Here is a 25,895-nt window from a genome sequence, read left to right as displayed (position 1 = left end):
ACCTGTGTGGTGCCAGACCAGTGATTCTCAGAAACCAGCTCCTCCAAGCCAGCAAAGAAAGCATCTTTTGACTTAATTCTGTATCGCACTCTTGCAGATTCTGACATGCTTCCTAATGATCTCAGTAAAGGCTGTCCCATCCAATCCTCTCCACAGAATCACAGGAAGTGGGAAAAATGAAATTGTTGCTTGTTGAGGTACAGATGACCACCCACGCTCAGCAAGGGTGTGAGCCGGAAGCCAGGCCTCCTGTGGAGGGCCCAGCAATGGAAAATTGCTGGGCTTGCTGCTACTATTATTGCCAAGACAGCTGCTGTGATCTGCTTATCTCATACTAATACTGCCAGAACCATCTATCCCCTATCTTCCTTGGACCCTCCCAGTTGAAGTCACTATTGTCTTCCAGGAGCACAATCCTCTCTATATGGTTCCTGAAGCAATGCTCACCACAGACTTGAGAGTTAGTTGTTTGATGGTAGATGAACTTGTTTGGGAGGGTGAACCTTGGGTATCTGTGTTTTTATCTAGTTGCAGCCTTCTTTTATCTTCTCTCGTCTTGGCCAGGCCAATTTCAGATTTCTGCCCTGTATCTCCGCTAAGCACTTTTACCCCCAGCCCCTTAGCAGGTACTCTTGTGGGCCAGCCTGCAGCTAAATTAGTTTCCCAAGCTCTAACTTCTTAGATCCAGCTTCCACTCCATCAGTAGCCTTGCCCTGGGTTATGCATGATAAGGACAGAGAAAGGTCTTGAGGGCAGATGCTGTTTGGATAAAATATCTCTTGTCCATTCTGCCTTCAGTCATCACCAGACCTACTCTTCAGGGGAATGAGACGATCGAGACACTTGGACGAATTTCAAAGTCTAGTTGGAGTCCCATCAACTCTAAGAAGCCTTCCTCAAAAGCTTCAGCCCATCTTCAGCTTCCCCTTCACTAGACTTTCGTTGGATTTTTTATATGGTTTCAAGTTTTAGATTTAATCACACACTTTGTTTTGTTGTTATCTGTTTTATGTGTCTCCACAACTAGATAGCGGTTTCTAGAAGACAGAGACTATGTCATATATGAGGTAAAAATGTCCAAACCTGTAGGAAAATGTTATAAATGTGTATTAGCGTTTATCTGAGCCAAAGAGAGGACACACATGGAAGTAAGATCTCAACAGGTTGCAAAAATGCTTCCAAAATGACAGTTTGCAGTTTCTTTTATATATTTGGAATTAAGGAGAGAACATAAGAAAGATTACATGAAGATGGGAGAAAGTAAGGCAGTGAAATCTCTATGATTGGATTACAAGATAGTTAACAAGATTATGTTCTCTCTTGAGGGTGGTTACCATTCTGAGGGGTCTCAAAAAGAGGCATTTCAAGGGTGTGTTAAACTAGGTGCACAAAAACAACGGACAGGGCTTGCTTAAGGCAAAGATAACCTTTTACTAGGGGATTATAGGCCTGGGGAGTGACTACCCACCATGACCTGCCCAGGAAATTTATGATCAGATCAACCTGTGAGGTTACTTTTAGTTAGATTTATTACAGAGCCTGTGGGGGCAGAGCCCCAGAAAGTAGTTTCCAGGCTCTCGGCCTCACATAGACAGGTGCTGGTCAGGTAGTAAATGGCCATCAACTGTGATTGCATGGCCATCAGCTGTGTCTAGTTGGCCGTCAGCTGTAACCAGTGAGCCATTGGCCACTAATATAACTGCTGTGGCTACGCTAGCAAAGAGAGAAAAATGGGGCTAGCAAGAAGATGGCGGCTGGGCTGGCAAGAGTGGATGGCGGTTTGCGGACAGTGTGGATCCAGCCTCCAGTGAGAGTATAGTGCCGCCAGAGAGAATATAGTGGTATGACTCCCCTACCTATGGCTCCGTGGGTGTTCCTTTTTGGCCTCGCCATATCCTGCATTCTTATGTGGGAAGCGGGAGCAGAGACCCCGCAGGCCGCCCCGCACGACAAATGGCGCAGCGAGCAGGGTCTCCTGCACGACAAATGGTGCAGCGAGCAGGGTATGGTGCCGGCCAAAGCTCTCCGAAGTGCGGTGGAGCAGTTTGTGCGTGAGTCTGAGGAAGAGCAGGAGGAGCAGCTGCCGGAGAGCTGGACCCCCGTGGACCCCCGTGGAGGGGTGGAAAGATGTGGACGGTTCCCCAACCAGCATAGGCCGGAGAAAGCAAAGGTCGTTGCGACCCTGTGGGCCGGGAAGTTCCTGCTCAGGCAGCCCAGATGCAGGACTTGTAGTTCCAGGAGGAAACACTTGCTGAGTCCTCCATGGGAGATGAGGGTGAGGTCAAGGTCATTCCTTACCCCCAGGACAGCCCTGGCGAATGACTATGGACTATGGGGAATTGCCTTCCATCGCTAATTTAATGGACAGCTTGACTGTTTGCTTGGAACTTACCACCATGTAGTGGAACTGTAGTTGACTGGCCGCCATCGAGAATATGTAAGCACCTTGACTGTGAGTCGCTGTTGTTCCAGCAGGGTACCCTGAGAGGCCCAGAGAGAGAGTGGCAGTGCCCTGAGAGCCCTGGCTGAGTCCAGGAAGTCTGGCTGAGCCCTGAAGATACCCAGGCTGTGCCCAGAAAGTCGGGCTGTTCCCAGAGAGAGTGGCAGTGCCCTGAGAGCCCTGGCTGAGTCCAGGAAGTCTGGCTGTGCCCTGAAGATGCCCTGGCTGTGCCCAGGAAGTTGGGCTGTTCCCAGAGAGAGTGGCAGTGCCCTGAGAGCCCTGGCTGAGTCCAGGAAGTCTGGCTGAGCCCTGAGATACCCTGGCTGTGCCCAGGAAGTCGGGCTGTTCCCAGAGAGAGAGTGGCAGTGCCCTGAGAAACCCTGGCTGTGTCCAGGAAGACAGGTGGCACCCTAAGAAGTCCAGGAAGTCTGGCTGTGCCCAGAAGCACTGGTGGTGCCCTGAGAAACCCTGGCTGTGCCCAGAGAGCCTGGCTATGTCCAGGATATTGCATTCACCTCCAGGCTCCTCGCACAGGGCCACTCGCGGAAGACGCTTGTCGCGTAGATTGTGAGGCGAGAGCCTGTAGGGGTGGAGTGTGGGGGCAGAGCCCCAGAAAGTAGTTTCCAGGCTCTCGGCCTCACATAGACAGGTGCTGGTCAGGTAGTAAATGGCCATCAATGTGATTGGATGGCCATCAGCTGTGGCTAGTTGGCCGTCAGCTGTAACCAGTGAGCCATTGGCCACTAATATAACTGCTGTGGCTATGCTAGCAAAAAAATGGGGGCTAGCAAGAAGATGGCGGCTGGGCTGGCAAGCCTGGATGGCGGTTTGTGGACAGTGTGGATCCAACCTCCAGGGAGAGTATAGTGCCGCCAGAGAGAATATAGTGGTATGACTCCCCCATCTATGGCTCCGTGGGTGTTCCTTTTTGGCCTCGCCATATCCTGCATTCTTATGTGGGGAGCGGGAGCAGAGACCCCGCAGGCCGCCCCTCACGACAAATGGCGCAGCGAGCAGGGTCTCCCGCACGACAGAGCCTCTCTTTCGTCCACACATATATAACTATAAAGTTGCCTTGCTTTGCATTAGGCACAGATTTTCCCCACCTGCCACCTAGGTTTCCAATCTACCCTATACACTGCGGCCACAGCCAGTTTGCTAACTACAGGCCTAGTGAAGGCACTCAGCGCCCTTGAGAGTTCAGTCCTATCCCATTTCCCCAGCCTTCACTCTATTTTCCTATGATCCCGTCATTATGCTCACTGTTCCATCCTCTCATCCCCTGTCCAAAACAGTTTAAAGCTGTCATGCAGGGTGTCATGCAGGGCCTCTGGTCCCGCTCCCCACATAAGAACACAGGACATGGTGAGGCCAAAAAGGAACACCCACGGAGCCATAGATAGGGGAGTCATGCCACTATAGTCTCACTGGCAGCTGGGTTGGAGACACAGGCAGCGGGAGCCACACTATCCTCAACCTGCCGTCCACTTCTCTCTGCCAACCAACCTCACTTGTTAACTACAATCTGCAATCTGCACTTGCCAGCCACCATCTTCTTGCTAGCTCCCATTTTCTGCTAGCGTAGCCACGACAGTTATATTAGTGGCCAATGGCTCACTGATTACAGCTGATGGCCATCCGATCACAGGTGATGGCCATTTACTACCTGAGTGAGCACCTTTCCACGTGAGGGCGAGAGCCTGGAAACTGCACTCCTGGCTCTATCCCCACAAAAACTTACTCTTCAAGATTTTACAGGTATCTCCAGATATGATCCCCTTTCTAGAGCCTTCTACTGTTCCTGTCAGAAGGAATCACTCCTGGGATTTCTATTCTTCATCTTTCAATACGTACTAACAAGCTCATAGTAAGCACTCGATAAATATGTTTAAAAGAATAGCTATAACACCTTCTATTGTGGTTATTTATACTATGAATATATCTTTTTCCTCCACTAAACTATAAGCTTTTCTTACTTATTTATTTTTTTAAGATTTTATTGGGGAAGGGGAACAGGACTCTATTGGGGAACAGTGTGTACTTCCTGGACTTTTTCCAAGTCAAGTTGTTGTCCTTTCAATCTTAGTTGTGGAGGGCACAACTCAGCTCTAGGTCCAGTTGCCAGTTGTTAGTTGCAGGGGGCGCAGCCCACAATCCCTTGTGGGAGTCACGGAGTTGAACCGGCAACCTTGTGGTTGAGAGTCTATGGCCCATGTGGGAATCGAACCGGCAGCCTTCAGAGTTAGGAGCACGGAGCTCCAACCGCCTGAGCCACCGGGCCGGCCCCTAAACTATAAGCTTTATTATCTTTGTATACCTGTTCTGGGCCCAGTAGATGTTGAAACCATAGACATTCAAGAAATGCGTACTGAATTGAATAGTAAGTATTCAGCAATGAATAAAATTCACTGAAATTGATACAGGCCAAATGAAAGGGATTCTCACTACAGAAACTCTAAGTTTTCTTTCTTTAGTGTTTTAACTCCATTAGTTTCTTAATCATAAATAATAGATTGTTTTTAACCTGAATCATAGAAACCTCCTCCCCCTGCTTTAGATAATTATCCTAAAACTTGTGATTCATACTTGTTGATTGTAATCATTGAAGCCTAATGTTCTCTCCTACCCATTCTGGGCCTAACTCCTGGACAATTAATGACACCTGAGTGACTGGTTGAATGGCCACAGGCTCTATAGAGCTAACGGATTTATTAATTAAAATCTATTTTTCCTCATTCGGGGGTCTTGGGGATACAGAGGATACCCCAGCAAAATTGCCAGTCACAACCAAAAAAGCCAACCAGGTCCTCCAGGCGGATTTTGAGACCACTTCCTCTCATCTAAGATCAGATAGGGCGAGAGTTCCATGAATCCCCCAATAGGTAGGGACGGCTCTGCGCCCCTTTCCAGCGGGAAGCAGATACAGAAGAAAAGAGCTTCTGTCCCTCAACCTCCCATAGAGATTTTATGGGGATCATGTCTCTCAAAGAGAAAACAAGGCAGGCAGTTAGAGACAGGCATTGGGTCTCTGCGTTCCTGCACAGCCCACAGAATGCGACCGCCCAAAAGACCTCCCCTCTCAGGCCAAAACTTCTTCTTTTCATTGTAATTATCTACCCCTATGAGGAACAAATGGGTACAAAACACCCAACTAGATTAAACCGGCCACTCACACCTGCACAGTAAAGGCCACAACGACCTTCATTTCACCTGGGCCTCATTATACCGTCATTATAATATCGTACATATGCCCGGAAGTTCATTAACATTATTATAACAGACTGAATTCTGGGAAGGAACATGTGCAGTCTAAAAAGATGAGGTAATAGCCTCTTGTCAATCACAGGTGTCAATCAAGTGGTCCCACACCCAGAAAGAAATAGCCCATTCTAGAGAAAAAAGGATAAAAAACTCCAAGTCCTTGCCAGTCAGGGCCTTTTGAGCCTTTGAGCCATGGCCAGCTCCTAACCCTTTGGAGTGTACTTTCTCTTCTAATAATGGCCTTGAGCCACTGCTTTCTGCTCAGGCCCACTTCTACCTCTTTGAAGTAGTGCTTCTTCTTCTAATAAATTGTTTTTTCACTACTTTATCTTGGTATCTCATTCAAGTCTTTGCTCGAGACGCCAAGAACCTGGACATGGCACCGAAAAGGGCCCACTGTCCTGTAACAACATGAGTACCTAAATGGTGGGTACCAACTCAAAGCATTTCTATATCCTCCTCTATATTACATTTCTATATTATTTAGGACAAGTGACAAAAAAAAACCCCACACAATTTAATCTAGCTTATGCATGCATAATGAGTCATGTAACTAACTCATTGTAGAAACAGCAGGATATGAGGTACAGTTGGCTCAAATGCTGACAGGACTCACCCTTTAGCTTTCTTCTCTGCCTCTCTCCACATGTTAGCTTTACTCTTTCCTACTGGCAAGCTTCTTCTATATGACCGGGAACATGGCCCCTGATATTTCCAGTCTCATTCCTCACAGTGGTTACTGCCGGAAGAATACTCTTTGGTCTTAAGTTTAAAAATCCCAGGAAAGGATGTAATTAGCTCAGTTTGGATCATTTAGGGGTGGGACCTCTAATAAAATGACAGTTCCTATCTTAAGAGTGAGGAGAAAGACCATCTTTAAAAAGCCCTGGATCTGGGTATGGGTAGAGAGTTGCTGTTCTAGACAGACAAAACTGGGGAGAGATGCAGTTTGTATTCACAGGAGGTGGGGAGAAATGGCAAGGGTGGTTTGGGGAACTCGAAGTGGAGCTCTCAAGAGGCCAGAGGAGCATATTCTGTTAAACACCTAAGGGAGAGTCAAGGCTGACTGCATTTTCTTCAAGTGAGAGATGGCTGGGGACAGGGTCCACAGTGATGGAAGCTACGCCGAGACTGACCTGCTGAAGGGAGTTCATGACACCCAGGAAAGAGGAGCCAGGATAGAGCTAAAGAAGCAGGGAAACTGTGAAGTCAAGAGGACAGCAGGTATAAGAAGGCAATGGGGCTATTAAGCTGCTTGGGCAGCCAGCCATACCCAACGGCCCAATCAAGGACTTTGATGGAGGAGGCAGTGCCCTCCCTCTTGCCATGGTTGGGAAAGGGGCACAACTCCACTTTCCCACATTCAGTGGTTATTTTTATGGGTAGATTTATTCTTATCCATTTAGACCTCAAGCCTGCTGCTAGAAGGAGCAAGGCACTGAAGCTTCTGGATTTCCAGGGAAGGCAAGCTTTGGCAGTGGGCTCAGCTACAGTTGGCAGGCTGCAGCCGCCCCTGGAGTCACCACCTTGACCCACCTCTCACATCCTTCTCTCCTGTCTATATGGAGCCTAGGGGTTGGAATGGGGTGGGGTGCCTCTTCTCTCACCCCACAACCCCCACTGGGAATGGGGGAACACTGGGTTCTGAGAGAAGGGAGGAGCTACCTACAGGCTCCCATGCAAGTCAAACTCCCGGCCTGCTCTGAATCCCAGCCAGCCAGAGGTGGGGCAGGGGCATCGGAGCCTCTTCGGCAGCACCTCCCCTGCAGATCCTGCCTCCCTGGAACCCAAAGAGTTTGAGAAGAGGAGCTTGCTTTTCAAATACTAACCAGGCATCATTTCCAGCTCCACATGCCAGCAACCAAAGCAGACTTCTCCTTTAATGGGACCACACATATGGCCTAAATTGTTATTCCCCTAAGACCAGTTTACTGAACAGTTAGGCAATGGCTCCCCACGTAGTCACTGCAGACACGCTTAAAATATACTTTAATACATTTAAAACACCATGTCAGAGACTGGCTTTCTCACAATAAAGATGCAACTGACACTCGTTAGGAGCTAAAATGTCAAATTGTTGTAATCTAGCACAGAGTTTAACAAGCCATCAAATCTGAAGCCCTGTCCAGTTGATTCCTTTCCATTCATTCTCTGTCTTCACTAACAATTGATCTGGGCTCCTGAAACTGACATTTTGGTAGGACCTTCCAAGCTCTAACAAGGTACCTTCTCTATCCCTGCCATCAGTTCTTCCACTAAAGAACTGGGGAGTGGGGTGGGAAGGACCAGAGACGTTTGGAGAGGGGCAGGGAGTGGAAAAAAAAATCTCACCTTTGGTGTCCTCCTAGTATGAGACCTTCAATTCCAAGGAAGAAAAGCCTGCTGGAGAACAATCCATGGATGGCTTCCATAGAAGGTAACCCGAAACTCCCCTCCCTCCCTTGCAACCTTCCGTCGGCTGGGCTGGGCTGGGGAGAAGAGGCACAAGATCAGGCAGGGGCTTATCTTGGGTTTGGTTCCCAAGTTAGATGGCAGCAGGCAATCTCTAGCACCACATGGGGAACTCTGAGTTCTGAGCCAAGCCCAACCACTCTTAAAAAATTTCTTCACTTTTGTCTGTTTAACTTTCCCTCACTCAGAAATAGCATGTGGATGAGTTGTTGAGAAATAGTAGGATAGGAAAGTAAAAAGAAGAAAGCAAGGACCCAAATGTTAGGAATTTGGGAAGGATGCTAATGGGCAGAGGGAAACCAGAGCCCAGGGTCCAATTCACAATTCTGTTTCTCAGTGTGCATGAGGTCCTTCGTCCTGGGGCAAAGGAGGACCCTGTGGTGTGAGGTGTCAGGTTAGAATGGCAGAATCAAAGAGGCCTCTTCCCAAACCCCTGAAGTTGTGGTGGGTCACCTTCTTCACAGCATAGTTTACAACTCTAACCTGGCTTCCATAAGCATATGTATATGACCGCGTGTGTGTGCTGAGGTAGGTGTGGGAATAGCTCAGTCAATGAAGATATGGTGTGCGAACCAATTATGGTACATGTTTGTACTTGAAAGCCATAAAGTTATAGGCAAAATCTATGGGTGGCACTGTTGCACAATGCTGGTGGGTGTGTGGCTGCAGGGCTATGATTAACAGTTTATAGGCTGTGTATCAATGTGCATGGTATCTGAGTGTGTGCAAATTAAAATGGAAATGCATGCCAGAGTATGACACAAGCACAGGAAAGTACAGGAGACTCTGCCTTGGTTTTGTTTCTGGCTCTGTTATTAACCAGATGTGTAACCTTGGGCGAGTCACTGATCCTCAATTTCCTCAACTCTGAAATGAGGATGATAATAAGTACCTTTCAAGATTGCCATGAGCATTAGAAAGGAAACCATATGTACAAAGCTTCTGGTGCCATAGCCCATGCATAGTAGGACTCAAAAGTAAGCAGCTGTTATGTGCTGGGGATGTGCCTCTGTGGGGTACAGAGGCCAGAGGGAGCAAAACATGACCAAGAATGGTGTGTGTGAAACATGGGTGAAGGCTGTGCACTAAGGTGTGTGTATAAGCAAAACCGTGTAGGTGTGTGTGTAACCCAAGCAAGTCCTTATGCTTCTCCAGTGAGCGCCCTATTCAGACAGGGGCCAGAGGGAGAAAGTGGATGGTACAAGTTTCCCCAGGCACCTTGGGGTTTTGGGTTTCTGGGTCCTGGGTCTAAGTGAGTAAGAGGCTGAGAGGCCCAAAAAGAGCTGCAGGAAGCCAACTGCCGGCAGAAGCTTCCTTTTTTCCCTCCACCCAGCAACGGTTAAATACCGCCACCCACATCCACTCCCCACCTCCATCCCCCACCCTACTTTCAACAAGTGAGAGCAAGGGCGGGGAGGAAACTCCGAGAGAAGAAAGGATTCCTCCCCTTCCTTTCTCCATTCCCCCTTAAGACGAACCAGGAAGAAGCCATAGATTGCAATCGGACCACCTTAACAGCGGAGTGCTAGTCTGGCCTCTCGCCAAGTCCCACCTCCCTTCCACCTCTTGCTCCTCCCCTTTCTCCTCCCGCACTGCTGGGGTGAGCTGGTGAGCTACAGGCTGGTCGAATTGGCTCGAGCTGTTGCCATGACAAGCGTTTTCTTAAGAACGCTCTGCTGTTGAGACCATCCAAAGCTGGGGGCTGAGGGGGAAGACACGAACTTCCTGGGTAACCATCCTTCCGAAGAAAGCCAGATCTTAGACACCCGCCCAGCTCCCTTGCATTATTTTCTTCCAGGAACCTGAGAGGTCCTTCCTACTGGGAGGACCGGGGGGAGGAGACCCTGCCCACTCCCTGGCGGTGGCTGAAAAGGCAGGAGATTAAAGCCAGATTCTGTAGCGTGACTGCCACACTGGGGAGACCAGTGGTGGTCACCCTCACCCTGCCCTGTCCATGGAAACCCGGAGGGAGCGTCCTGCTTGGAGAAGCCTGGATCTTTGCTAGAAAAAGAGGTAGGCTTGCAGAGAATGAATTGACTCGCGATTTACAAACTTTGTTTCTTTCTTTCCTCTCAATGGCTTCTAAAACTCCCGAATTTACTCTTCCTGGCATATTTCTTGCGACTGTGTGTGTGTGTGTGTGTGTGTGTGTGTGTGTGTGTGTACGCGCGCGCGCGCGTGCGCGCGCGGGCGCACAGATTTGTCAAATACTGTATTCCTTTCCTAGACTCAGTTTTGAGAAACCGTATAATCAAACAAGTGACTTCTTTTCCTTTTCCTAGTTTTTGTTATTCCTGGGCCGTGGGGGTAGGGGAATGGAGGGACTGTCTTTTTCACACCAAAAATGAGCTTTTGGAAAATGCACCCCTCTTCCTTTCCTGCTTTTCCCCTCCCCCTTGGCTTGGGAATGAGATGCCAAATGGAAAACTGTTGCAAAAATATTTTCCGCGTCTGTTCCCTTTCTCGAAAGCCCCAAAGAGAGACGGGGGAAAAAAAAAAAAGAACCAAGTAGGAAATCTTCAACAGGAAGGAGGGGCTGCAGTGAAGACTAGGAGAGGGGCTCACTGGGGGTTGGGTGGAGCTAGAAGTTGGGCGGTGAGGAAGAGGAGCACACAAATTAAATTTCTTTGGCTTTATACAGAAACCTCAGCAGTTTCTCTCTGCCACTTGCAAAACATCCTCAGACTTTCACGTCTATAATTAGCTGTGGAAAAAGCTGGGAGTTCCCTGTACTGCTGTTGTTTGAGTGTGAGCGGAGCGTCAAGAACCAACTGTATGAGTGTATCTGAGGGCACCGCCCATGTATCTCTGAGAAAGGAGGAGTGAAGTTGGAAAGTTTGCAACTTCAAGGCTGTTGACTGTAGGGGTGAGTGTTTGGAGGTTGGGGTTGGTTGCAGGCCTCTTTGGGAGTGTCCCCGAACGTCTTGGGGCCCAACAGGTAGAAATTAAGGCTGTATTGTTCCTCCTAGCCTCCCTTCACACGTATGCTCACTCACATACTTGGCTTGCTCTTGGGGTGGAGGAAGCTGGCTGGCATCCTCTCCCGGACGAGTCCAGCCTCACACACTCCTCCATCACAGAAGGACCAGGGCTCTCTCTTGCTGGGTATGGAGGATGCGGGCGGGGTCAGCCACAGCCTGGGAGGCACCTGCTGGCCAGAGGCATCTTTCCCCTGGGCATTCCTCATGGACTTACAATAACTTGCAGAGGCGAAGTCTGCGCGGGCTGGCCTGGTAAGGGGAATGTCAGATGAAGAAATAGGCGGGCCCTCAACTGACGCCGCTAGGGGGAGGGGAAGTAAAATCCCTTTCTACAGCGCCACCTCGCCCTCTGGGTGGGGATCCTCCAGTCTTAAGGTCCTCCCCTCGCTCCTGGAGCCCCTCCCCAGAGCTGTTCCTTCAGGCCTTCCTGTGTGGAGGTCCCCCTCCAGGCCCCTCAGCTGGGCCCTCTTCATGAGGAAGAAGGGAAGAGACCAGGGTTCTCCTAGGCTGGGAGAGGCCTTGGAGAGGGGCCTGGGGTCAGGAGAGACGGCTGGAGGAAGGTTTATGAGAAGGAGGGCAGGAAGAGGTGATGGCTCTGATGGTTAGTGAGCAGCTAGGCTGGGGGACGGGGGGAGGGGGACATGGAGCGCTGGCTCTGGGAGGTTGTCCTGGACCTGAAGCTGACACGTCTGTAGGGTTCAATCCAGGGGGAGAGGAAGCACCTGCCCTTTGCCCCAGCTAGTTTGGTTGGAGGGGGTGGTAAAAGAGGGAGCTTAGAAACTGGAAAGAAGGAAGTAAATGACTTGGAGGAGAGCTTCAATGGGGGCTGGGGAAGCAACAGGAACCTGTTTTCATTTTGAGGTGTTGGACGGTTGACCTGACTGCACCCTAGGGCTAGCCAGCTCTTCCGTCCCTCCCTGTATTCTGATCAAGAAGGGAATGAGGCCTTCCCCAGTGGGCTAGGAGACCCAGGATAGGATCCTGCCCTTGTTCTGTAGGAAGGAGAGGGGGAGAATCCATTTCTTGGCACTTGCACCAGAGCCCCATCCTCCCTGCCACCATCTTGCGGAAGGACACCCCCTAAATCACGCCGCTCCCCAGGCCCCTCCCCGCGCCCTTCCCTCTTGGGGGGTGCACCATTCCTGCAGCCGACCTTCCAATTTTCAGTGCTCTGACTAGGCATAGATTCTGGTAGGTTCGGGGAGAGTTCCCAATTTAGCGCGCACCCATGCGCCTGCTCCGGTGGCAGTGAGCTGTGGGGTCGGTGGCTGCGGGGCTGTATGCGGAACGCAGCGAACCCGCGGCGGCTCTCCCGGTGTCTGTGCTGGCACGCGCCGCCGCCCCTCCCGTAGCGCCTCAGCTCCACTCCCGGCTCTTCCTTGGTCCGAGGGCTCTGTGCAGAAGGTGCTCTGAACCCAGGAGGGGGCCAAAGTCCTTTTCCCTGCCAGTGTCCACCTCCGCGTCCCGGGCTGAATTCAAGGTCAAGTCGAAAGAACACAGCTCTGGTAGCCCCGGCGGCTCCCGTACTTAACACAGTACCTGAGAAATTAAAAGGTGCTTGGACAATGTTTGTTGAAAGAAGGAAGTGGCATTTTGGGGGGAGCCTGGGAATCAACCTCATCTGGGCTAATGCTCCCACAATAATAGTGGAAGGGAGTGGCTGACTCAGATTTGTCAGATTTGTCTAGTCTTTGGATGTCAGAAGAAAGTCTGACATTTGAATGGGAGGGCACAATGAGAGGCAAAAGTAGAGCAGTTAAGAGTTTGCCCAAGGTGTGAGTGCTGGAAGTAAGGTGGTGTGTGTGTGGGGGGGGGTTGAAGTCTCTGGGCAAGGGTATGGGGAGCTTTACTCCCCCACTCCCAGTGACTGGAGGGTCTTGATAGGAGGAGGAACCTGGCACTGCTCAGCCCCGAACTAACCCAGCTGCCACCTGTCAGCAATTCAGCATTCCACAGGACACTGCCACTTATTCACAAACTTAGCTTTTCTTCAGTAACTCCCACCCCACGCCCACCCCGCGGGCCCTTTTCTCTCTTTTTCTATGCTCCTGGCCTGGGACCCAGCACCCAAAGACATGAGTAAGCCCTGCCTGTCTAGGGCTTTGCAGATCCACCCAACTTTGGGAAAAAGAGAGGACGATGTTCATTCTTTGTCCTCTGGATCCTAAGAAACGTGTTTAGCTTAGATTAATCCAGGTGTTTGATTTGATCTAGAAGAGGAATGCTCTGTGCTGGGCCTCACTGCCTTTCCTGGAGGAATTCTTCCTGCCCTCTGACCTCTTCCCCCAAGCCTAGCCCTTAGACAGACTCCCTTCCCAGCTCAGTTTCCTGCTCTTCAGACACACATTGATTTCTGTCATCCCCAATTGATATTTTGTGGGTAGGTGTGAGAAGCAGGGAGGGATAAGACCAGACCTCTGGGCCACAAGCAGGACCCCTGAGCCCCCTCAAACGGATGGTACCCTTTTCCCACTCATTTTTTCCCTTTCTGTAGAATGGGTCATAGCAAAGCAGGCTCTGGGGCTGGAGTCCAAGAGGCTTGTGTGGTATTTTTTGTATTCAGCTTCCTTTCCCAGCATTTCTCTTTGTCTCCTCTTTCCTCTTTTCCCTTGTATGAGCCATTTTTGTTCCACTGACTTATTTCCTCTGCACATGTTAAAACAGAAATGACAGGGACTTTCGACTTCTGCCTCCACCCTATGCCAGTCTTCTGTGTTCAGTCCACATGAATGTGGCTTGAGGAGGGAAACCTGGCAGGATCTAGTTAGAACCAGAACCAAAGGCTCCCAGTCAGGGGAGGAGCTATTGGAGGCAATTTGTGTTGGGAGGGGTAGTGGAGAGGCCAAAGGAGAGAAAAGGGAGGTGGGAACTTAGGTGTCCCTGCTCTCCTTTGCCTCTCCTCCCTCTATTCTTCTCTGGCTGAAGTGAAGTTTTCAGCCTCATCACTTCCCTCTGCTCTGGTTCCCGAAGTGGAGTACAGAAATCTCCGGGACAATTCAGGAAGATGAACTGGAATGGAATCGGTGAGACCCCTTTGTTCTTGCCTTCCTACCAGATCACTAGGGCAGAGGGAGCTTGGGGTAGTGTGTTATTGGTGGGAGGTTAAGAACTCTTCGGTAGGCTGGGGAAACTCAGAACAAACACCTCATAACAAGATCCACTTAGATTGCAAAATCAATGCCAGGCTTGCAAACCAGTACAATCCCTATGGAGGGGAAATTAGCAGTATCTTAAAAAAAAAAAATAACATATGCATTTACCCAGCAGTCCTATTTCTAGGAATTTATCCAGAAAATGCACATTCACAAATACAAAAAGATACACACAAGGCAATTCTATGAGGCATATTTGTAACAGGAAAGGAAATCATTGGAAATCACTCAATGCCTATCCTTAATAGACTGGCTGATGAACAACAGCACATCCACACAATGGAGTACTATGTAGCCAAAAACAATGAGTAGGAGACCTGTGAACCGATGTCATCTTTAGGAAATGTTATTAAATGAAAAAAGTACCATGCAAAAGAGTATATGTAGTATACCACCTTGGGATTGAGAAAGCAGGAGAAATACGAATATTTTTTGCAAACACACAGACACACACACACACACACACACACACACACACACAGGAAGGATAAACCAGAAATTAATTAAAACGTTTACCTATAGGGGATGGGTGGAAACAGGGTAGAGAACACAAGAATGAGAGTGAAATTTTACTGATTATACCATTTCAGACAGTTTTGATTTTTGAACCACATAAATATTTTATGTATTCACAAATTAAATTAGATCCAAAAGAAAGAAAAAAACCCTAAAGCTGACCACAGCAGAAACAATGAACCTAACTGTATATCGATTTTATTACTTTGCAAAGAAAGGAATTAATTCAAGTAACTTTTTAATTTAATTTCCTGACTCCGTATCCATAGAGGAATATATATTCTAAGGATAAAAAGAATTGCAAAAACAACCTTGAACTTTACTTTGTTAGGTGTGTTATTGGTCATGGTATTGGTGTCACAAATTGGAAATTGTTTTTTGTAGGGATAGATCAAATGAGTGACTATGTTGATATTTCTGGAAATCAGGGCGTTTCACTATGGGAGAAGAGAGACAAAAATATAGAATGGGGAAAGGTGAGGGAGAACCCTGTGCTTATGTATCTCCTCTGTCTGTCCACTGGAAGAGTCTAGAAGCAGTGCTACACAGTAGCAAAATGAACACATGTCGTGCTCGTGTTTCCGTTTGTAAGTACTACTTCTCACTAAAAGAAAGCAGTTCTTCTTGGAGATATGGCTGATTCCACATCTGGGACTGGGAAAATACAAGTGAGTCATGTAATGCCAGAGCATGCTCATGGCAAAAGGACACAGGAGTTGGCTTAAAGGGGCTCCCACTGGGCAAATTTGGGACACACTGAGCATCTAAAAGAATAACAGTAATAGATTGTAAGACACTGAATAAAAGATTCCACGAGTCCATTCTGACAGTTAAAATGGAGCAAGGAGGGAGAACTCTTAACAGAAGGATGCCAGCTAATGAAATGTAGAAGTAATGACAGAGCTAAATTTACCAATTTGCAGCCCCCAACAGAATAGCTGATTCAGGCTCGGCTTATGAGTACTAATGGATGCTAAAAGCATTGGGTGAAAGGTTGGTCTCATTGTAATCCTCACGAATTATTACTTACACCTTACAAAACGAAAAACCTGTCTTTACAACCGGGAGAGTCAGCACTGTTCACCTTAACCAAGTAATGAGATAGCATGCGTGGGACCACCTGGCGTTAGCTCCTCCGGATGTGCTCTAAGAATTTCAACCTCATCACCTGTGTTCTTGTCAAAATGTTATCCTGAATCTAATCATGAGGAGACAAAAGACAAATCTAGAATGTGAGCCATTGTACATGACAACTGGGACTTCAGAAGATTATCATAAAAACACAAAAATTGTGTGCTGGGAGGAGGGCAGGGAGGCAGAAACTAGTCTTTTAAAGAAACTAAAGAGACACAGCCAAATGCAATGCATAAACCTTAGTTGGATATTGGGTCCAAAAAAAAAAAAAAGACCATAAAAGACATCCTGGGACAATTGGGAAATTTTTAGCACAGATATTAGGTAATATGTAATTATTATTAACTTTTTAAGATGTGGTAATGATAATGACAATGGTTTTGTAGGAGAATATCCTTAATCTTAGCAAAAGTATTTAGCAAAGTGTCTGCAAGTGATTTTCAAACGGTTCAGCAAAAACAAGTATGTATGTGCATCTGAGAGAAGTCAATGCCCAGAAGGACTCCTAGATTCCTGGACTCCGTTCACTTATCTCCCAAACTCCTGACCAGCGAAGCTCCCTAGTCCCCACCGCAGGGACTAAGGGATCTGACCATGTGATTTCCTTCAGGGAGTCTTCCTTCTCTGACTGCTGCCAACACCAGGCAGGGAGCAGCAGGCATTCCCCACCCCCATCCCCTGCCATGGTCAGCTGAGGAAGCCTAGGGATAGAGGGCTTCCAGAATCATACATACATTTCTTTTAGGAAGGGTCTCATGAAGAATCTACCAATAGCCAAGAGAAATCCCTTCTGAATTCTATAATTAGGTGATTCTGAGAGAACCTGGCTATGCCTGCCCTGAGCTTTCAAGCCTGGGCTAAGCGAGGCCTTTTACCCCTCCCCCACCCCCCTTGGCAGGGATAGCATACCAGCTGCACTGTCAGTGACCCAAATCACCATGCGGCCCACCCCCACCTTCCCAGCCTGGTCCTAGCTCTGGAAAGAGATCAGATTTCTAGGACCGCTCATCTCTCTCTCTCTCCTCTCCCTGGAAACCCTAGGGCCAAGTCTAGCGTGACTCAGGCTCTTTTCATGTAGGAGAAGGCTATTGATCCTGTAGTCAATTCCTCTTCTGTCTTGCTAGGGAGCCTGAAAGAGTGGGAGCCAGAAAATTGTAAGGGGCAGACAGGGAGGAATTTGTTCTGTGCTGCCAGGCCTGCCAGAAGAGCACGGGACTGGAAGCCAGAAAACTGGTGATCTGGGCTGCTGTGTGGCCTTGACCTAGGCAGGTGATATCTCTGAGCCTTCATTTCCCCACTGTAACATGCAGAGAAGCTTGGACAAACAAGCATTTCTGATTCAAGACTCCTTTTCTACAAAGAGGCAAAACTCTCAACGCCCAAACCAAACTCTTTATCACAGAGTCTAACTCAATGTACAGTTTGTAGCTAAATTCCATCCTTCTACTCAGGATGACCAGAGGTGAGGAAACTTAAAAGGATCTGCCATGTGGACAACCACCCTTGAGGTTTGGGGGTAGGACATGTTCTAAGATTTCCCATCTCACGAGTCTGGAAGTTCAATTAAGAAGTACCTACTCAACACTTTCCAAGGCCACGACTCTGCAATGTCCTAAGCCAAAAATTAGGAAAGATTAGCTAGAGATACAGAGGTCCAAGCCTTCAGGGAGTTGGGAACTCCTAGGGAACATAATCCACAAAAGAGTTACTAGGTCCAACCATATGAAGTTGCTAGTATGCAACCACTTTTGACCTATAAAAGACATTTTAATAATAGTTCAACCTAATAATATATTTAGACATTGGGAATCAGGGACCACAGTCAGTTCTGTGAGATGGAGAGATGAGGTTTTCATCTGAACTGTAGGTTGGTTTGGAGAAATTTGGGTAAAGCCACCAGCTGCTAGGCCAGTCTGCCATCCCTCTCAGTCCAGACTTTTGGCCCTTTAGGCAGACACATTGCCTGAGCGCTTGTCCAGACTCTGGTAGAGATCCCAGCTTTAGCCTTTCTGGTAATTAGCCAGCACAGCTGCCCATGGGTAGAGAGGAGAGTGCTGTCCATGTATAGTCCACTATTCCGGAGCTGAGGCTAGAGGAAACTAAGAAAGAAGGAAATAGGAAATATCCATCCAATTCTTCTCCCTATCTAGTGGCAGACAAGAGCAAGGATACACACTTGAAGCCACATCTGGCACAGGGACACATGACCTAGTGATTCTGGGAGCTAACTGGGGTGTTAGGTGGGAATGTGGAGACCAGAATTTGGCAGGGCTCACCTGAAAATTACCCTTGGAGGAGGTGATTGCCAAACAGGATATGAATGAAGAGAGAGGACAGATTTGATGGAGGAGAGGGTGGGGAGGGGAAGCAGGTTGGGAGGAAGGGCTGTGTTGCTGCATCTGGCTGAGAACACTCTGAGCATAATGGAGAGTGAGATCCTCTGGCAGGTGAGGGAGGCTGTCTCCTCTCCAGCCCTGCCCACAACCTATGCTGGATCACCCCCAGCCTTTATCTGCGTCAGCACTGGTGTCACAGGCAGGACGGCATCTGCCCCAGCAGCAGCCTGCCGCTGCCTGCTCTCCTGGTGTTCATGGACCATTAGGATGATTTCTTGATGTTTCCTCCCTGCTGTCTACTATAGTGTTCTTTGTGGGGACCACTCATGGGACATCTGTTAGGATGCTACGGCAGGCACAGCTGGCATCCTAACTTCTAGGGGCTTTCTGACCTTGGTACAAGGGAGGTCAGTTAATAGGCTTTGGGCTGGGGGTTAGATCATTTTACTGAGCCAGGGCATTTGAGATAGCGTTGGAGAAATGGTCCAATTTCCCCCTTTGCAAGTGAAAAAACTGAAACCTATAGACTTGCCCAAGGACACCAGACTAGTTTGAGGCTGAGCCAAAGCTGGAGCCCCATTCTCCTTACTAGGTCTGTGAGTGGGCCCCTGACCCCATCAGTGCATCGGTGTGACCCAGATCAATGTCAAACCTTCTGAGTCCCCAGTTTCTCTACCCATCTAACAGGGAGAACCATTGTAGCCCCTACAAGGATTATATGTGGCATGGTGAGGTAATTTGCTAGAAGCACTTTGGAAGAAAGATGCTAGGAACCATAAAAGTGCTGTGCCATGATTGTTATTGTTGCTGCTATTATTAACAATTAAGGTCATTAGCACTAGAGAAAATGCAAAGGAGAAGCACTGTTGGCACCACCTTCATTGCTGTGCAGCTCCTAATGGGACTGTCTCTCTTCTCTTGGTCCTTCCCCAGCCCTTCCCAGATAGGAGGCTCTGAGCTGGGAGAAACAGGGTAGTTGAGATGGAGCAGAAGTCCTGGAAAAGGGTGGGTAGAGCCTTCATCCTGCCTGGGCATCCCTGGCTCTGACCTTGTCTCAGGGTGTGGCCACTCTGGAAGGTCAGAGGAAGTGTGGAGGGGAAGCACTCTGACCAACTCTTCTTCCTTGACAGCTGACTAGGAGCTCTGATTTGGGGGCTAAGAGTCAGTGGGGTGGGGCTGCTGTAATGTGACAGCACAGGCCAATTTTATTGCCAGAGCCAGTCTGTCATTGATTCTCTTGTTCATTTGTTCATTCAATAAGCATTGAAGTGGATACAAACTGTATGCCAGGCACTACGTTGGGATTTGGGGAGAAGCAATGTCCAGGAGGCAGGGAGTGAACAAGAATCGCCCACTTTCCGCTCCAGGACAAGTGTCCTGAACCTGGGGGCACAGCAAGCCTTGATTGTGGCAGCGTTCCAGAGAACTTGCATTTGTCTCCGTGGAGAACACTTTTCACCCCTGACTTCAGGAAGCAAAGGCCTGGACTCCATACAACATTGAGCTGGGAGGGCCTTTGGAGACCACTGCAGGGCAGCGCATGTTACCAAAGAGACGGTGCCCTGATGGTGAAGGACTTGCCGTTGTCCTTTGCCAGAGGAAAGCTTCTCCTGGGCCTGGTGCTGAAGCTGTGTGTTCTTCCAACCTGCTATAAATCCTATCCTTGGGCTGGCATCCCAGTGTTATCTGACTTTGCAACCCCCTGCTTACATTCTGGGGCCTCTGAGTTTCTGGGATGCCCAGAAGGAATCTGAATGGAACCTCGGAATGAAAAGAAACTCTCCAGTTTCTCATCTAATTCAACCCCTTTATCCTACTTTCCAGGGGCAGTGTAGTGTTACAGGATAAAAGAGCGCATTGAGATTTGGTTGGTACATATTGCACACCTTTATTGAGCCTCAATTTTCCCATCTATAAAGTGTGTATAATATCACCTTTCCTTATCTACCCTATAGTGAGTGTCGTGATGGACAAATGAGCTATGGTAGGTGACAGCTTTGTATGAATGCTAAAATGCTAGACCTATGTGCCCCTTCTCAGGTCAATCCCTTCTCTCCACTGCCCATTTCTGTGACCTCACTCTCCAGTGCATGTTTCTCTCTTCTCTCACTATTTGCTCCAGATTCTGTTCTTACTGTGTCTTCCCTTCTAGCCTAGATCAAGACCTAAAATAAGACTTGTTGCATCTTAAATAATAATAACAACAGTAGAAGTAATAGTCTGAGCTAACATGCATTAATTATGTGCTAGGTATTACACTTTTCTCATTTAATATTCCCAGCAAACAATAAGGTTGGTACTAGTATTATCTTCATTTTACAGGTGAATAAAGATATTCATAAAACAGAAGGCTGAGGTCCAACCCTAGTCCAGCCCATATATGGATTTCCTCTTTCTATTGCTGGTTGATAAGTACAGAGAGAGATTCAATAGCATTTACTGAATGTCAACTAAATGCCAGCTGCTTTCATATCATGTCACAACAATCACCTTCTGAGACAGGTACAGGATTTGTCTTAGAGATCACCTTGTTGCAAGAACAGAAACCCACTCAAGGAAGCAAAAGTAAAAGAAGGCTTTACTAGAAGGTTACAGAGAAATATCACAGAACTTAGTGGTGGGAAGTGTAACCTGTGTGTGGACTGTGCCTCGTCCCTGGAGCCGCAAGCACTCTGCTCCCTCAACCACGTGTGCAGGACCCATTGTGGTTGGCCGAGCAGCAGCCTCAGTCTCCAATCTGTGTGGCCTTCCTGCTTACTCCTCCAGAGTCTCTCAGTCCAAATGCCATTAGATGCTGATTCCAGCTTAGTTCCCATATCCACCCCTGCTAATTGTCTGGCCTGCTGGAGGGGAATAGGGACTAATCAGACATGACCACCTGAGCCGATACCTTCACTAGGGCCTATGGGTAGGGGTAGGAGCAGATGTTTCTAGAGGGGAGATTCCTTGACTGTAAGTGGAGTCAAATCCAAGTGTGCACTTTACCCCACCAGACTATCTCTAGGACATTGTGGAGATGATGCTCTGGTTGCAGCCCCTAAATAAGAGACCATGTGAGTTGTCCCAGAATCTGCGGGTTCAGGTGGGCTTGGAAACATTGTTTATCATTTTGAACCCTGTGCTCTATGCCAGGCATCTTATATATATTATCTTTAATCCTTACATCCCTACAACATGTTATTGTTTCCATTTTATTAGGTTGGTGCAAAAGCAATTGCAGTTTTTACAGTTATTTTTAACGTTTTAAACAGCAATTACTTTTGCACCAACCTAATACAAATACGAAAGCTACCATTCAGTGAGTTAAGTGGCTTGCCCAGAGGCCATCTGGATGATTAGGGTTGGTCTTTTGACCCAGGCTTGTCTGACACCAAGACCCATTCCCTTTCTGCTAACCAGTACTACCTCAAAACAAACAAAAAACCCAATCGTCTTTTTACTTGATTTTGCTGGAATGTACGCTCCACGAGAGCAAGGAACTTAGTCTTTTTGTTCACTGATGTAGCCCAGGCACCTACAATAGTACCTGACACATAGTAGGTGTTCAATAAAACATTTCTGAATGGGTTTTGCTTTGGTATCTTCTGCACTCCTGGGCTTCCCGTGGTCAGAGGGGAAAGAGCTAGTGAAATACGTTGGGGTAACCCTCTGGGTGTGCCTCTGACCCCTGCTCAATCCCCACAATTGACTTTGGTCAGGGACATTAGGAACAGTACTTCAATGGAGAGGCATCTAAAGGAAGCTATGGCCCTGGATCCTTGTATGTGTCCTGTCTGTACAGCTGATGCTCAGCCCTGTGAGGGCAGCAGGTGAAGGAGAGCTCCCTCACACCGGCACATCCCTTCATTGGGACAAGGAAATGTCGTCTAGCACTGGAAGAAAGAGTCCTAATTTCCATTGCGTTTTCAGCCCCAGGGCTCAGAGTTTATCAAGCCCTGAGTCTCTTCCAGTGCCTTTCTCTACAGCAGTGGCGTGTCCTAAGTCACCCTGGTCAGCCTTCCAACCCCAGCAGCATGGCGATCTGTAAGAGCACAGATTTAGGGGAGTCAGCAGAACCGGGTTCAAGTCTGTCTGGCCAGCTGTGTGACCATGGACACAAGTTATTTAATCTCTCAGACTCAGTTTTCCCTGGAAAATGGAGATAACACATGAATAAAGAGTGATACATGCTTCAAGGGTCTGGCTCATAGTAGGTGTTCACTGAATTTTAACTTTTCCTCTTCCATTCTTCCATTTCTCTCTTCCTTCTCCATAGACACTGGTACGAGCCGGCCCACTTATTCCCTGTTAACCTTTATACATTTATAAAAGGGTTATAGTCCATTATCCTCTTGTCTATACAGAAAGGCCCAGAGGCCTCAGCCTGCTATAACTCTCCACCAAAGGGCTTGCAGAGGCCGAGGGGGGCCTCCATCATTTCTACCTGACAGGTTACCTTCCTGGGGCCAGTTCTGCGATTGTGTTTGATATTTGCATATCAAGAGTCATGGCAAAACAAGGCAGAGTGGCAGACGTGGGCCAGGCCTAACCACCTCACCTTGTTTGCTCCTGCCCTACATTCCCCTCCCAGGAGTAGATGTTTTAAGAGCCACTAGTGGGGAGTTTCTTGTTGACAGGGAGAACCAGACTGGGTGACAATGCTCTACTTGATTGTAGAAGCTGTGGCCGAAGGATGCCATCACTATTTGGTCACCCAGGTAAACCGTCAGCTGCCACTGGAATTGAGCAGGCCACTTGAGAAACAGACAGGAGAGTCCTGGTGTGGGATCCCCTCTCTCCCCAGCACATACCCACACAGAAACTTCAGCTGGTATGAAGTGGCAGCTTGACGAAGGTAAAGCATGAGCTGGAACGTACCTTCCCTGAGCTGAAAGGGGCTTGGCATTGAGTGGCTGCATTGGGTCCCTGTTCTTGCGCCAGCTTCTGATGAGTCATTTAAGTGCTCCAGGCTTTCTTGGAGTAGGAGAAGTGCTCTGACCCCCTCTCAGTTTCTCAGGAATGACATCCAGTAATGGGAGATGCTTAGAGAAAGTGAGGCTGTGACTGTTAGCTGAGGGCTCATGTGAGCAGGCCTAAGGCAGTGTGGTTGACAGATGCGTCAACAGGTAGGTTCTGGCTGTAGCATCAGTCCACCCACTCACAGCCTGTGAGCTGCTTGAAAGGAGAAGTGGTACCTTTGTCATTTCTGCATACCTAGTGTTTAGCACAGTCCTTCGTTCATAGACTCACCATCTGTAAACGTTGGATGGATGGATGAATAACAATAAACAAATATATTTTTTTTTAGACTAGAGTCAAGAGCACAGCAAAGTTTACCTTCTTCCTTCCCAGGGTCACCATCCCTGTTCAGCATTTCATCATCTCATGTCTGAATAATTGCAAAGGCCTCCTAATGACAGGCAGGGTAGCCTAAAGGAATGAATTCTAGATTAGAAATTGGGGGACATGAACCTTTCTGGGCTTCGATTTGTTCATGTAAAGTGAATACTTTGACCTAAATGTACTTCAAAAACATTTCAACTCTCAAATTTTCTGTTTCCTCCTACCCCCAAACTCTGCAGATTATAGTTGTTTACCAAAATTTTAATATAAGAAGATTTCACATAGAAATCTGAATTTCCTGATTTTTCTAAAAAACCAGAAGCTCTGGCAATATTGGCCTACCTTTTTTTCATGGCAATGGTTAGTAGGAGCTGAGTAACTGCTGCTCCATTCAGACAAGTGTACCAGTCTCCTCTTCTCCTTGTCGCGTAACACTCAGCCTGCTTTGTTCATTTTTGTGCCTGCCTAATCCTGGTAGGCATTTGAATTTGCAAAGAAAAAATGGGAAAAATAAAACTTCTAAGGGTGGAGGCAAGGACACTTAGGGTGGGGTGAATGCCCTGGGAAGCAGCTCTCTTGCTCAGCTGGTCTTATGTGGCAGAGACTGGGGGGATCTTCCTGGGAAGTTGTGAAAACGTCCTGGATTGTGAAAAGACACAGTGGTCAGTGCCACAGGAGACGGCGTAGAGACTTGGCCTCCAGATCTGTTGAGCCCTTGGCTGATGAAGCCATCCCCTCTTCACCTGTCTCCGCCTCCTCGGACCATGTTGGGAGCTTGGGAGGCTCCCTGGGGCCTCCTCTGTATAACTTTGTATAACTCGGTATAACTCCTCTGTATAACCACTTGGAGGTGGGGAAGAGGGCTGGGGTTCCATTATTGAAGCTTGGCAATGGTGGTAATTCCCCTTTCACTTCTTTCTCTTGTCCAACCTCCACTAGTGTCTTTGGCACAAAACAAGTCGGGCTGTTGGAAGGCCATACTGCTTAAGTACAGTGTGAGCGGATCCAGGGCCACGGGTATATTCAGATGGGTGAAGTGCACATTCTCCTGTCATCTTACTCAGCTCACCTCATGGCGCCTGCTGCTGTAAACACCTGCACTTCAGAGCTCCCGGGATGGGTTGGTCCCAAAGTCCCATGTCTCCCTGGGAGCTAACTTGTGTCCACTTAAAGTCAGGGCTGTTTCTCACTCAGCTCCTCAGTCATTCTGCCTGAGGACTCACTCAGCAACTTGGGCAACTCTGCCTCTGTAATCCCCTAACCAGGCAGAACATCCTTGCTTACCCCATCGCAGAATCTTTTCTTTGTACTTTTCTTAAACTTGTTATTTGTAGTTGAATCAATTATTCTGTGGTCCGATCTAGTCCTCTGTGTTTTTTTCTTCTAAAAGCATCTATATATTTTTTTCCATTGGGCTTGCGTCACTCACAATCATCGCTCGTCACTTGCTACCCTTCCCTCCTTGTAATATTCCCTTGTCACGTAGACATTGATATCGAAACCCTAGTTTATGATGCTCCTTGTCCCCGTCACTTTGAGAGACCCGACATGTTCAGGAGAGCTTTTGGGGTTTTCCCAAAACCCATTTTGAGCAAAGTGGGTCTTTAGGTTTTTAAGGATATTTACCTTGTTCCCTAAATATAAAGCAATACATAAAATATGTAACATTTACAGCGCACTTACTATATATCAGGCACCATGCCAAGTGCTGAAATTGCATGACCTCATTTCCTCTTCAAGACAGCTCTGTAAGGAAATCTTTTCCAGAGAAGAAACTGAGGCTCAGACAGAAAATATTTTACCCAACGTCCCATAGCTACTAAGTGGGGGATGTGGAATTCAAAGCATGTCTCTTAAATTCCAGAGTCTGAGCTCTGTACTCCTTCCATATAAGATCATTCTAGAAAGTTTGGAAAAATCAGAAAAGTACAAAGGAAAAAATAAGATTTCCATAAGTCCAGAGATAACGGTCAACATTTTGGTGTATTTTCTTTTATTCTTTTACATATGTGAGTGAGTACATACTTTAACAAAATTGGGACATGTTGAATATTGAGTTTTTGATTCAGAGTTTTTCCTACCCAATAGTATATCATGAGCATTTTCCTACATCATAAGGAATTGGCCAAAAGTCAGTCCCAAACGTGGTCACGGACTCCAATAACAGAAGGCAACCAGAGGTAAAAGGTCATTGTGATTTTAGAAGGGAAATAATGACACTGATGCCCACAGCCTTTGCCTTTAAAGCATACAGTCTGAAGCCAGCTAGGGTGGGGCGCCAGGGTCTGAACGTGGGATGAAG

The 25,895-nt window shown here is 47.9% G+C and overlaps 1 protein-coding gene and 1 long non-coding RNA gene across 7 annotated transcripts in view; one reads left to right on the top strand and one right to left on the bottom strand.

Moving 5' to 3' along the window:
• The window catches only part of LOC141569352 (uncharacterized), a 58,252-nt gene extending 49,636 nt beyond the window's left edge, over window positions 1–8,616 (bottom strand). Inside the window, exon 1 of the long non-coding RNA XR_012492894.2 lies at window positions 8,033–8,616. This is a non-coding gene — a long non-coding RNA (uncharacterized LOC141569352). The remainder of the gene's footprint in view (window positions 1–8,032) is intronic.
• Window positions 8,617–9,715: 1,099 nt separating this feature from the next.
• ATP2B4 (ATPase plasma membrane Ca2+ transporting 4) overlaps window positions 9,716–25,895 on the top strand; it is a 98,552-nt gene continuing 82,372 nt past the window's right edge. For 4 of the 6 annotated variants that reach the window (XM_088801783.1, XM_088801785.1, XM_088801788.1 and 1 more), the window contains exon 1: window positions 9,716–10,165. The gene's annotated coding sequence lies outside the window, so the exon portion shown is untranslated. The remainder of the gene's footprint in view (window positions 10,166–25,895) is intronic. The other 2 variants (XM_088801784.1, XM_088801787.1) reach the window with 1 other exon arrangement.

The sequence above is a fragment of the Rhinolophus sinicus genome, chromosome 11 (assembly GCF_057876585.1).
Source record: "Rhinolophus sinicus isolate RSI-liver-muscle chromosome 11, RSI-T2T, whole genome shotgun sequence".
Classification (NCBI taxonomy): Eukaryota; Metazoa; Chordata; class Mammalia; order Chiroptera; family Rhinolophidae; genus Rhinolophus; species Rhinolophus sinicus.
This window is presented reverse-complemented; position numbering and strand designations above follow the sequence as displayed.